The following is a 14,463-nucleotide window of genomic DNA, read 5'->3' on the forward strand; positions in this document are numbered from 1 at the left end:
TAGATAAAAGAAAAAGGCTTTCTCACAAGGCAAACCATTTTATTTGCTCGACTTTTCCTTGTTCTCTCATGAAGCAAGAAAAGAAAACGTCTCATTCGAGAACAATAACTGCTTTGTGTCCGTTACCTTTTCATCCCACGGATCGTACCTCGTTGGACTTGAGCAATACCAAAAACGAGTAAATTGGCATCATTAACTAGTTATCAAATACACCAAAGCAGATGGGATATATTATCATCATTGCTTTGAGAATAACGGAGACGAAATACCCCGCCTTAGGGGAGGAGAAAGGGTGGCGAAGGATTGGTGGGTGGGGTGGGGGTAAGAGGAGGAGATATTCTGTTGGTGGGTGGGGAGTTATTGGATGGGTACGGCAGGAATGACGGCTGCGACAGGTGGGCTTCCTGGGCGGCGGAGGGGGAGGGCCACGTCCATGGGAGACCCACCTTCGCTCTTTGAGGCGTGTGTGTGTGTGTGTGTGTCTGTGTGTGTATGTGTTTGCGCGTGTATAACCTCGAAACGTGAAATAGTGACAGTGGTTGCTCGCTTCTCCTTGTGTGTGAACGCGTCTCGAGTGTGCTGGCGCCGGTTGAGTTCACTTGAGCGTGTGATGTTCTTCCGTGGATTATCACCTCGATTTTTTTTAAAGGTTTCTGGTAACTGCTGTCTGTCTGAGTGATCGAGTAATGTGAAATTGAAGGTACCAAGAGCTGTTGCTAGTGTCATCGACTGATTGCTTCCTTTTTGTTAGTAGTTTTATAACTGCCTCCGTTAACGTGTTTATTATATTATTACACGTGGCCTGATTGACATTGTGATCTTGTCAAAACCATGTTAGGCCTAGCTAACAAAAATGTGTTGTGATACAGCGGAAAATAGAAACAAAATAATAAAGGAATGGTTGTTCGGTTTAAAATTATAGAAAATTAAACAAGACACAGCGCACTTTTGTAGGTTGGTCTACTAATTGAAAGCTCAAGGTAAACAGGTTGAGCCTACCGTGTTGTTTTTACCCTAAAATATTGCTCAGAGGCTTTTGTAGTGAAGAAAGTCAAAGGTGTCGGCTTTTAAGTGTCAGTTCTACAGGAATAAGAATTTATGTTTTCCCATTCAGAGGACTTGCCCAAAGCTATGGAACAAGAGGAAAGTACGAGACTCACAATGATGTAAGTGTAACCTTAATTACAATTTATAACCTACATATTATTGTAGGCCAACCCATTATCGATGTAGTCACCTTAGTATAAAGGATTTCGCAGTCTTTACATATAAAATTAAAAATGATAAGGTTTTTTAGTAACTTTCATGTGTGGAAATGCAACTAACTAAATTTGAAGTTGACTTGACTCGTATAGGCCTAACTCGCGGTTTACACTGTCCTATTCCTCTTCATTATTTTTTTTTTTTTTACCTTATAGGCCTAGACATTTTAAACTGCTATGCATTCCGTCTGTGCTTTGAGATGTGTCGCCAAAATGTATCTTAGACACATTACATAGCAGATAAAACTCAAGTTAAGTTACCCAGTGGCTGTTCATAAAATGTTTTTATATGATTTACTAGTGTTCCTGTACCGTATAAAAATTACGGTATTATACGAGAGGCTTGGAACGACAACCGTAATGCTCTATGTACCGTCCCGAAAATTGAACTAAGTTACCCTCATTATACATACTTGTGTCCTGGCTAAAGTTAGCAAGCGTAAACAGAATTTCATCATTCGTAAACTGTCATTGGTTTAGACAGCAGTATGTGGAAACACATTGCAATTAATTTTGTGGGGAATTGGCTGCAATTTCACTTTTGAGATACAAGTCTGGTAGATTTCTTCGATTTTATAGAAAATGAGTATAGTACTGTGAAATTGTATCAATATCTTTGGAAGCTATCTGTTCCGAAATGTTTTAAGTTTTTTTCACCATGCTTAGAAAATAGTTCTCTCCATTGGTCTTCAGCTTCTTAATTGCATCTTAGATTGTTCGAAAGAAAAACTTGCATTTATCCCTGATCTTGGCACCGCCATTCAATTAGCTCATTGCATAAAATTTCCCTTAATTCTTATCATCCTCAGCATTCAGAGTTTCGTGGTAATACCATTCACCACGTAGTACGAGATTTGTAGCTAGGCCTAATTCTAGCAGTCTTCCTTTCCGTATTTGAGGTTCAATGAAGTACAGTTTCCTGGAAGTATAATTCCTGCTACGACCAAATTATGGAATGGTTTCCCAAGTCATGTACTTGAATCGTGGGAACATCGAAAGCTCAAAATTGATTATATTGTTTGTGTGTATGCTTGTTTTGTCAGGCTTGCTGATATGAGTCTCGTTTTACAGTCTTTTTGGTTATGTATCTTATTAATTGACTGTTATTCATCATATTTGTTCATTTGTTGTTTTATAGTTTCATATTAGGCTGCTTTCCCTGTTTGGATCCTTGGGGTTGTATCCACTTTTCCAACTAAGATTGCAGCATGGCTTGGTATAAAAATGTATTATTATTTATAGCAGGTTGTCACCAGGCAGTAGAAACAGCTCGGCCTTGTCAGGAGTTGGACTAATCTGGACTGGTACTAAGACTAAAGTTGCCGTTACACTGCTCGTGTTTTTGGCACCATTCTTTCCTAGTTTGCACATGTAAGCCAGTGGCGGCGCAAAAAAAAAAAAGAAAGAAAGGAATTCCCCCTTGTTTGTTATTTTGCAACGCAAGATTGTCATCTTTGTATACGTGGGATTTTACTAGTAATAAAGGTGTGGGGGTGGGGTGCGGGAGGCGTTTCAACACCATCCCCGAATTGACAGTAATGAAAGCTGTCAGTTCGGGGAAGGTGTTGAAAAATACCAATGCAAGCTAGACCACTACAACGTTAGTACGTTAACTGTGCGTGATTTACTCCGGGAACGAAGAATGGGTTAGCCTTATAGCATGTAGGCTACCTAACTTTAGCCAGATCCACGGAAAGCCAGCAGCTGTGTATGGAACATTGCGCTCAAAATGATGAACGCAATTGAAATGGATTCTATTAATTAATTAATGGGCACAAAGTACTGCGCCTGAAAAAGGAATCAAATGGTGTTCTTGCCGTCACATGGGTTGAATCGTTTGTGGTGAAAATAGACTTTTCCTTTATTCAAGGAATGGTTGGTATGATTTTTTCGTAAATAAGGATAATAATTGAACGTTAAGCTTATGTTGCAATTTCACATTTTCCGTAGGTTTAACTCTTAAAGACTAACCTGTATGTTATATAACTATCCGATGTTGAAACAAATATCGCCCTAAAAAAAGTAAAAAAAAAAGATCATTTGCACCAGGGACATTAAAGCTATAACCCAAATACCATTAGGTAATCTTGTGTCCATTGTAATGGTTTTGAACGATATTTTCGTCCGTTACTAGCGTACCTACTGGATTGTTTCCGTGCAATGATGGAAAGTCTTTGGCGGTACAGTGAACACGCTGAATGAAGATTTTGATAGTCCTTTTCCATTGTAAAATGGAAGCTTAAAAATTCACTAGATTCCGTAATAATGCTTTTTGTATTGTAGCCATGATAGTCAAACGCTTTCGGATATTGCTAGAGAAATTTTTGTCACATAACGAAAATCGAATGCACAGACCCGGTTTGGCTATTCTTAGAAAGATCGTGACTGCTTACCTAATCAGGCGAAAGTGGAGCTGGTATCACCCGGTCTTGTTATTTTTAAGGTATTCATGCTTCCAAATAAAAAAAAGATAAATAAATAAAAGCATTACTTTCCGAAGTCACTCAGTTGCTAGAGACTTCATCAGTGAAGATTAGTTTTGCTGCCGTTTTATAAAGATTTATTTCTTAATTTATATGCATTTTATATGCATTTTTGTTTTCATTTTTATACAAATGGGCAGCGCTGTTATGCTAAGGCAAGCTCCAAATCGATGTCACTCAATTATTAAAGGGCGCCCCTTTTTACCTTCCTGTTGAGTAGGGCCACACTTCCAAAGGCTGTCACTTATTAAATATGCAACCGCAGGAAATATGCAACCGCAGAAAATACGACTGACCAGTGGAAGGTATGCATACTATTAATTCCCTATTAAAAAATTTTATCGACCAATAAATTTCACTGTATATGCAGTTTTCCTTTAATCCGCAATTAGAATATTGTTTTAATCAGGATTTTGTTCGCGATGCTTCGCATATAGTTTGATTGGCTCCTATGTGGGGTAGGTCTAGGGTAGCCGTTACTTTTGATATCCGGTGTTACGCGCACAAGCCACGAGAACTAACAAGTGCACTGGAATGGATTTTAAAGGACAATTGATAGGGTAGCGAAATAACTAATTATATGTTTGATACATTTTTACCTGCCGTTATCCGTCCCATTTTCTCCCAAATACCATCTATACGCCTACTAACGCTCATTCCTCTCTCTCTCTCTCTCTCTCTCTCTCTTTCTCTCTCTCTCTCTCTCTCTCTCTCTCTCTCTATATATATATATATATATATATATATATGTGTATATATATATATATATATATATATATATATATATATGTGTGTGTGTGTGTGTGTGTGTGTGTGTGTGTGTGTGTGTGTGTGTGTGTGTATCTTCATTCTCTGCATCTTTTCCCACTTCTATGTGGGGTGGATGTTTCTGACAGCTTTCCTCCACCTGGCTCGGTCAAACACATCGTCCACTGACAATTATTTGTCTCTCAGATCTTTCTTCTCTTGCACTCTCTGTACCGGCATGTTTCTGCTCCATACTCCAAAGCTGGTCTCACTACAGTCTTATACACTCATCCTTTAACCTTTTTATTGATTCTGCGCTCGCACAAGACATCTGACATCTCCAGTTTTTCCATCCAGCCTGCACTCTGTGTTATTTCTACATCCAAATTTCCATCATCAGCCACTGTTGAACCAAGGTACTTTAATTTTTCTACTCGGTTCAGCCTTGTCCCTTCCATACTAATATCGAAGTCTTGATCTTCATTACAACTTAGGTATTCAGTCTTTTTCTTACTGATCTTTAAACCTCTGTCTTCCATACCTTCCTCCATTGCTGTAGTTTTAACTCCACTACCCCTCTGTTGGTGCAGCATAACAGTGTCATCAACAAACAACATGCACCAGGGGTATTGATCTCTTATTCCTTGAGATAGCACATCCATTACCAGGTCAAAAAGATATCGGCGTAAAGCAGATCCCTGGTATAAACCAACTCCTTTTGGTATCCATTCAGTTAACCCAACACTGCTTCTCTCTCTCTCTCTCTCTCTCTCTCTCTCTCTCTCTCTCTCTCTCTCTCTCTCTCTCTCTCTCTCTCTATATATATATATATATATATATATGTATGTATGTATGTATGTATGTATGTATAAGATAGTGTGTACAACTTTCTCCAGCTGGAGCTAAGGTGACTAGAAAGCATTACAATTTCGTTTAGGAGCTAGGATTTTTAGGATGAGGTTGCTATCCGTATACTTATGCCCTTGAGATAATTATTGTAGGTGTATTGGTCAGTGTATAAATACTATAGTACATTCATATCTAATTATTTCTAATTAGATTTGAAAAGGATAACTCCTAGACATTATTTTAAGGATGTTACTTCTAATTTCCGCTTCCTTTGCTCCAAGTGTTTCTTTTTTTTTTTCCTGGAAATAGGTTTGTTGTCGAGATAGCCTTAACCTAGCAGCATTTTTCTCTTTATATTTTAGAAGATAAGTTTTTTTTTATAGAATGAGACATCTATTATAGATAGTTCAGAATCCACAGTAATTTTGTCATCTTGGACCTTGTCACACAGTCAGTTTCTCTGCTTTTATGAATGCTGCTCATTAAGACACCAAATAGTGGTAATGTAATCACAAGAGCTTAATTATGCTTGCCATGATTAAAAACAGATTTTTTTTCAGCAGCCTTTAAAGGAAATTTTTGTTTTGAAGTTTGTAATGTAAGATGACCCAGCTAGCATAAATTGAGCATGCTTGTATTTTATTGATCTATTTTACATATATTGCGTCATTTGGAAAAGCATTTAGCAATCGTCTCCATAATTGCCACCCGAGCAAAGGTAGCAGGTCTATAGATAGAAAATGACGAACAATCATTATTTCAGTTTTTCCATCAGTATTGACTACTTTGCGGAAACTGGCGTCAAGGTGCAATATATATATTATATATATATATACATATATATATATATATATATATATATATATATATATATATATATATATATATATACATGTATATATACACACATATATGCTTGAATGTGTCCATGAGACCGCGCTTGTTTTATTTGGTTAATAATACCACACCATTCTGTAAAGGGAAGAAGCAAAGTAATAAAAGCTAGAACGATTCGTCACCTTACCTACTTTAGGACGTTGCGTGGTTGAGAAATGGCATGGGCTAGCAACCTCACCCCAAAGTACTTTTTTGCAGCTACCCTTCTAAAGGGTGATTGATAAGAGTCATATGTAATGGAAGATTGGACGATTTTTCATAAAGATCTCTCGTCCTGTGGTTTTAATCATATTGACGGTGTTATGCGCGAAGGTTCAAATAAAGTGTATTTGAAAGAAGAGAGATGATAGATTCTCAAGCATAGTAAAATATATAAATTTATCGACCTTATTCACTGAAGCCAAACCGTAAGAATTCTTCAGGAAACAGCAAATCTTACAAGCTCTTCCTTCCCTCCGATGTAAATTCCGTTCGCCTTAGTTCTGTTTCTTCTCTCCACTGTTGCTAACTCGATTGTAGTGCTCTCAGGCAAGCGAGATGCGTTCATAACACGAAGTACGGTTCGAAAGTAAGGCCGTGTCGTTATTCAAAAGTTTAGTTCACCTTTGACACTACAGGGAACGAAAGTACTTTAGCATGCTTGTTAACAGAATCACTCGTGCATATAAACCTTCGTGTATATATGTAGGCCTATTTATATATATATATATATATATATATATATATATATATATATATATATATATATATATATACATACTGTATATATATGTGTGTGTGTGTGTATGGTCGAACCAACACACACATACACTGGCGGAACAACATCACTTTCTTCGTCAGATGAGGACAGGGAATCACAAGTTGATAACGATAATAACGTTTATTCCCCACGTTTTGCGATACCTTATCGCATCATCAGGAGTTATGCAATAGAAAAGTACCTCTAGACTTTATGTTATTTTATTTCCAGTATCTTTTTAGAATGGTCGCTACAGGTTAGGAACTTTTTACTTTTTAGTGTCTTTTATTGCTTAAAAGTATTGTCAAGTGTTTTAAAAGTGTTTAACGCTCTGTGGTTGTATTTAAGTGTGTTTCAAGTTTTATTGAATTATTACGGATATTCGTAACAACGTTTTAGATTTCCGATTTAATTGTATAACTAAGAGTTATTGGTGTTAATTTTCCATTGTAGAACCCCTGATAATGCGATAAGGTATCGTTGAACGTTGGGAATAAAATGTTTTATCGTTGTCAGCTTGTGATTCCCTGTCCTCATCTGATGAAGAATGTAGTGATGCTTTATATATATATATATATATATATATATATATATATATATATATATATATATATATATATATATAAAAGATTCGAATCCTTTTCCAAATAGAAGCGCTTATCATATATTCCTTCAGGTGTAAATTATTCGTAAGATAAATTGAACTCGTTATTAAGGGATATTTGTAGTTTATTATTTAATATTGTAAAATATTTTGATGTGAATTAGTGACACACACACTCACACATATATGTATGTGTATATATATACAGTACATACATACATACATACGTACATACATACATATACCCTATGTACTGGATATATATATATGTATATATATATATACTGTATATATATATATATATATATATATATATATATATATATATATATATATATATATATATATATATAGAGAGAGAGAGAGAGAGAGAGAGAGAGAGAGAGAGAGAGAGAGAGAGAGAGAGAGAGAGAGAGAACTTATGCATGTATTTATGCATAATGTATCTTTTTGCCATAATTTTTAAACCCCTATTAAAGTAGAAATGCCTGCATCAAACCGCATTCACTTTCCTCTTCTATTGAATTTTTCTTCCTCCTCTGAAATTAATACTGTCTCATGTTAAGCTGAACATATCCTTGAAAATACAAGTAATACTAATGATAGTTGTTAATCATAAAAAAGTATATTTTGGTGATTTAGGAGTTGTTTGTTTTTCACCGGTAGTTGACACTGAATTCAATAACTTGCAGCTTGGCTCTTGCGTAAGAGGGATGGCAGTTTGCTGAGATTTCGGCTTCTATTGGGAATGAAAATTGCAGACCACAATGTTTGACTCATTTCAAAGTAAGTTCAAACCCAGCAGAGGCTTTCATTGTTTTGCGAAAACGCTGTAAATGTATCAATTAGGAAACCCAGAGAAAATTGTCAACTATCAAAATCCAACCGCTGATCGATTCTTTTGACGAAGCATGTTCTCATTCTTCAGATAAATTAGAATTTGTGGCTTCATTGTTCAGCCTAGACGAATTCACAGTTGCAGTCCCAAATTTCATAATATTTACTTTTGATATGAAGTTTATATATAAGCACTTTTTTGACAGAATGAATAGGCGTGGTTATGTCTTGAGCGTTCAGCCTGTCTTGGTCTGATATAGCCTTAAAGTACTCGTCATTACCACAAAAATAAAATACGATAATTTGTTCAGCCAATTTGGGTTCTGGAGCACAGTTAGGCCTAACTGTTGTCATATGCTAAAAGCTTTCAGTAGATTTCACTTAAGTGTATTACTTTCGTGTATCTTATTGTGTAGTTTATTGTAGTATATCTTTAACTTCAGGTTTAGGTTCTTATAATTAATCTGGTAAAGTTACATAGATGCATTAAAAGGTAAAAATGGCTTCTAAGTTCAGGGCTTATATAGAAAGCAAATGTAATGAAGACTTCAGTCATGTTGCGATCTGTAAGAGAAAATATCAAAGATCTTTTTGAAATAATTTTCAGTCTATTAGGATTCCATTGTGGATGGCATTATGAACAGCCTAATAGTGACACTAATGTCATAAAGTCAGTTAATTAGGAAAACGCGTAGCCTAAACACCACAAAATCTCATGAAAACTTTTGTCATGAAATTGGCTAACGGGAAATTGAGATAACCGGAGATCGTAACCCCATGGCCCAAATTAAGAAGAAGAAGAAGAAGAAGATGAAGAAGAAGAAGATGATGAAGAAGAAGAAGAAGAAGAAAAAGGATTTTTTTGTATTAAGGTAGTATATTTCGTACTAGATTCAGTCTTGCATTTGTCATTTTTTGTCATCCTAAAGTAACGAGCGTTTTGTTAAAATTTTTAACTATTATTTCCACATCCCTAATACAATTCTCCTTGTATTTTAATACATATTTATCTATTAATTTATTTTTTCATTATTAATAAGTGGGATCTCTTCTTTATATATTCCCCTTTACCTCCTCTTACTTCTTCCTAATGAACACCATATTCTTTGGAAGCTTGAATTTCAAGTCAGTGGCCCCTGTGGGCTTGTTCCATATGGATAGGTTTCATCTTCTGAATAATAATCTACATTGTCGTTGAATTATGCTGCTTGTTTAATTCCGCGGACCGCTAAAACGGCCTTATTTTTCCATTTTAAGATCGTGTTATCCGCGACCCTTTAAGCTAAAAATTATAGAAAATAAAACGATTTAGACTTGGTGCTGTCTCTTCTCAGTCTTAGAGTCGTCCTTAAAAGTGGGACTCGATAACCTCTGATAAGTTCTTGGGAATTTCTGACCTGAGCCACTAGAGGAGTAGGTCGGTCGTTGATTAAAAGAATGGGGTCCTTATCCACAAACCATAGCTGGAAAATGGTACGATTTTTTTAAAAGTATTTATCGATCATGCTCATAGATTCACGTGTGTTGCGTAAGATTTCCTTTAAAAAATACACCAATGTATTGTAATAGTGGCAGTAATAGTGCCCATTCTCCCAGGCGTCTTCCGTAAGACCAAGAGAGAGAGAGAGAGAGAGAGAGAGAGAGAGAGAGAGAGAGAGAGAGAGAGAGAGAGAGAGAGGGGGGGTGTTACTTAGGCTATCTGGCTGGTAGTTCACTGACCTGGCCTTCCAGCCAATTAGAAATTAAGCTTTACATAAATAATTTACAAAGTTAGTATTAATAAGGCATTCAATGTATTTACCTATGATTTAGAGACCAAGCTGTTAATGAACATCTGAAGTACATAGAGCAAATTGGCAAATAAAAAAAGTATGATTGTTACATACACAGTTTTATATTTACACACACGCAAAACACATTTGATATATATGTGTATATATACAGTATATATATACACACACATATATATACACACACACAAGTAAGTGTCATTTACATAAACATAAAGAAATCTGGCATCACAACAACAAAGGCAATCGGTACTTGAAAGGCTGGTCCTTTAATTGAGTTTTTTGTCAAGGTTTAATAGCGACATGAAACATTTAACTAATCACGTCATTCGCTCCAAAAAGAAAGTTGGAAGATTGTTATGTTTTCATCAGTGTCTGTGCGTGCTTGCATGATATCTTAAGAATGGTTGAGCAGAATTCGATAGAAATGATCATGAGCTTCGAGTGGAAATTGACTTAAGATTTGACAATTTGCTGGAACGAAAACCATTTCGGGTCTGAGACGATTCCTCTTAAAAGTTAATAATCTCATAAAAGATGCTTAAGGAATATATTATCCAACCGGTTCTTGAGAAAAAGTGCGGAGTTTTAGCAATTTTGGCGTACAGTATATTTGAGTTTTCATGTTATAGTTAAATTTTTGACCTAAAAAGTTCTGTTTGGGGAATTATAAACCGAAAAGCTGAGAAAAAAGTACAACTTTTATTTTTCTCGCAACATATTCAGTTACTAGGTGCTATCTATATAGTTGTAGTAGTAGCACATACAAAGTTGCCAAAGGGGAATTAATTAGATAGTTTTCGGGAACTACAGATTAGTAGGAAATCTTTCATGTGTAGGCTAATATGTGAGCAAGACGAAGACAACTCTCTCTCTCTCTCTCTCTCTCTCTCTCTCTCTCTCTCTCTCTCTCTCTCTCTCTCTCTCTATCTGTGTGTGTGTGTGTGTGTGTGTGTAATATATATATATATATATATATATATATATATATATATATATATATATATATATACACACACATAAAACGAAGATATCTCTCTCTCTTTCTCTCTCTCTCGTTGTATATATATATATATATATATATATATATATATATATATATATATACTGTATATATTTATTATGTATATATTATTATATATATTGTATGCATATATTATATAGGCTATAGATATATATCTGTGTATATCATTAATGGTAAACAAGCAGTTGTGGTAAGGGATGTTTTGCACATGTTTTCATTTGTGTAACGTCGTTAAACATTGCTCATCAGAGGTACCACTCATGCTGAAGTCGTCTTTTGCTGTTGTTTAGTCATTTGATTTTTGTGTAGGTTAAACGTAGGTTTATCTTTTATAGTTTTACATAAGAATATGAAAATATTCTTACGTGGGCCTTAACAACTTTGCCCCATCCATTTTTATGAAACCACAGTGTTTAGACCTCCATTTATGTTGAGATTCAGCTTAGTGCTAAAAAAGCTAAAAGAGATTCTACATGTTATGTTTGTAGGTTGGAGATTGCCAATCGTGCGCGTTTAATATATATATCCGACATTTGAAGCATTTTTTTTCTCGGTCTACATAAAATCCTCCGTCAGTTTTGTCACTGAGAAAGGACTTATTGTTGGTAGTTTTACAAGGAGGTTCATTTATATGCTGGTAACTAACCTTGAAGCCGGTCTTGTTCAGTTATTCATTTCATATGCTTACATATGGACTAGTCGTATATTTTCAATTAGATTTCATCAAAGTGCTTGGGAATATCTTTCGTCAGTTGCGCCGCTTATTAAGGTTTACCATCATATATGAACCTACTTTGTCGCGTTTTTTATCATTCAAATAGGGAAGTTACCAGATAAATTTAATATTTACGTTGAAGGCATGATAAACGATAAAATGTAAAAAGACAAATTTTTATTGTCTTATGAAAATTATTTTACATTGTATGATACGTGAAAATTGAAAACCTCTCTCGGTTAGGAGAAGAATAACAGTACATTTTGTTAAGCTATTAAACATTTTATCAGTTCTTGTTCATGTGATGCATTTCTGTAATGAAGTTTATGGTGGATCAGTCTATCCATCCATCCGTGTATATTTTACAGGTCTTCCTCTCAGCCCTCATTTGGTCCATCAGGCAAGATTCCTTTCGTGTTTTAGAGTTTATTGTTTTGTAACATTTAGCATTTTTTAGACTGACTGATATTGAATTTGGGACATTTTTCATTATTCCAAGGAGAGATGTAAATCTCCTTTCTTCTGGTGGTATCTTCTTGGTTTTAGCCTAGAATTGTACGTAACCCACGTAGGCTAGTTCAAGCTTTTCCTATGTTCAGTGCATGTCTTCGCATCAGCTGTTTTGCCTGTGAGGCATTGTCAGAAGCCAAGCTCGTAGCAGAAATGCACATGTGACATCATACCTGCAAATTTATACATATTTACTGGTTAGATAGACCGCAAGGCAAATAAAGAGGAAAACCGTCGTAAAAATAGAACTATGTTTGAGATCAAGGAAAACGCGGAATTGAGCAAAAGGGGGAAATTGCTTCTGAGGAGCGCCGCTCCGTTTTTTCTTTTTTCTTTTAGCCTAAGGACGGCCGCGTCCTTGGTGTGTTTCTTTGCAGACACTGACGCAAGAGGAGTATACGGAGGGATCCTGAGGAGGCTGAGGCCAAAGGAATAACCTTTCGTTGTTTCCAGTCGCCTTTGGCCACCGTGGGCGGGGACGCCGCTCTGCCCCTTGGGCGGCGGTGCTGGGCATCACAAATCTACATGTCGGTTTCTTACCACATACAGCGCCTTCGTCGGGGAGCCTTATCGCCGGGGAAAGTGGACACAATTACATTTATTAAAGACTACAAGGAATCGTTATGGGATTTTTTTAATACATTTTTATTCATTCATAGTTTCGGTAAATAACATTTTAAGAAATCACATTTCATCAGGTAATTAAAAGCAGCAACAGTAAATGCCCTTCCGAAGGTCAGTGCAACTATGTTGTGTGAACTGATGTTGGATCTCGGTTAAAAAAAAAAAAAAAATTAAAATTGTTCTTCATCTACAGAAAATTCACTTTGATTCCCTCATTGGTGGTGGCAGTAGTAGTAGTAGTAGGCTGCGGAATTATGCAGAGGAATCTTGGTAATAATATAGCGAGAAAAAATGCGAAAAAAGATAAAAACCTTAAGGGAGGGAAAAGTCGTGCCAGGGAGGCGGGGCCAAGGACGAGTAAGCGAATGCTGTGCATCGTGTGGTTACAGGGAAGCTGGAATAGGTAACAGTAAAAGACTTATCAGATACGGATATCGCATGTTTAAGACGTGTACCCAGGTTTTTCGGAGCCGGAGGTTTTTGGGGAGGGGAGGTCGGGGTAAGGGAGCTGGATGGTTGGGATTTTATAAAGAGACAGGGTGCGCGCATTAAAGAGGCCTTATGTTAGAAGCGAATTGCCTCGATAGGAAAGCTTTCAATTGTCGTAGGTTACTATTTGTCAAAACACTCAAGTTTTTGTTGTTTGTGGGAGAAGTGTCGGATAAGTTCATTTGATTTTATAATGATTAAGTATATAGGCTAATTGACTTTGCTCTTCCTTTAGAATTTTTGTAGTTTTTAGTCTTGATGTATTTTCCTTTTGCGTACCTGCTCAGTTATTTTCACTTATTTCAAAATTTCTGAAATCTTCTACAGATAGACTGAATTATAGAGTTATGTAAAGTTAAATGGATTATTCCTGTCCAAGTCGAAGGCAGTGTTCTGTTGGCGACAAGAAACTGAATTGACATTTTCGACCGAATTAATTATGATAGGCTTTAATGATGTCAGTCAGTTTGACTGGCGTTGTGCATGTTGTATTCAATAACACAAATTTAGTCGGCATAACCAATAAATTTTCTACATACCGGGCATGTAAAAATCTTCTCTATTGGGTCGTGGTTAGCTGAAATGCTTGGAATTACAGCCAATGCTGAAATGATGTCAGTGTTTAGTTTTGTAATGTAACTCTTTTACATTAATTACGATGAATGATCTTTCTATTTATGTGCATAAATAAACTATGAGAAGAAGGGGTCCTTCTTGACGGATATTTTGAACAGAGTTTACCGTGGCAATAAACGAGAACGTAGGAAGGTACATTCTGTAGTTCAGAGGTTGAAAGAACATACTTGGTCAAAGTGGCTGTCATTGGGAATGCTAATCCAGCTACAGTGAAGACGTTCGATATCCGTTGCGCGGCCGAGGAAGATCTCGGCCTT

The 14,463-nt window shown here is 36.1% G+C and overlaps 1 protein-coding gene across 3 annotated transcripts in view; it reads left to right on the top strand.

The window, feature by feature from the left end:
• The first annotated feature begins 531 nt into the window (after positions 1-531).
• The window catches only part of dachs (unconventional myosin-IXb-like dachs), a 409,496-nt gene continuing 395,564 nt past the window's right edge, over positions 532-14,463 (top strand). The window contains exon 1 of one of the 3 annotated variants that reach the window (XM_067111608.1): positions 532-1,166. The gene's annotated coding sequence lies outside the window, so the exon portion shown is untranslated. The remainder of the gene's footprint in view (positions 1,167-14,463) is intronic. The other 2 variants (XM_067111607.1, XM_067111606.1) reach the window with 2 other exon arrangements.

The sequence above is a fragment of the Macrobrachium rosenbergii genome, chromosome 11 (genome assembly GCF_040412425.1).
Source record: "Macrobrachium rosenbergii isolate ZJJX-2024 chromosome 11, ASM4041242v1, whole genome shotgun sequence".
Taxonomy (NCBI): domain Eukaryota; kingdom Metazoa; phylum Arthropoda; class Malacostraca; order Decapoda; family Palaemonidae; genus Macrobrachium; species Macrobrachium rosenbergii.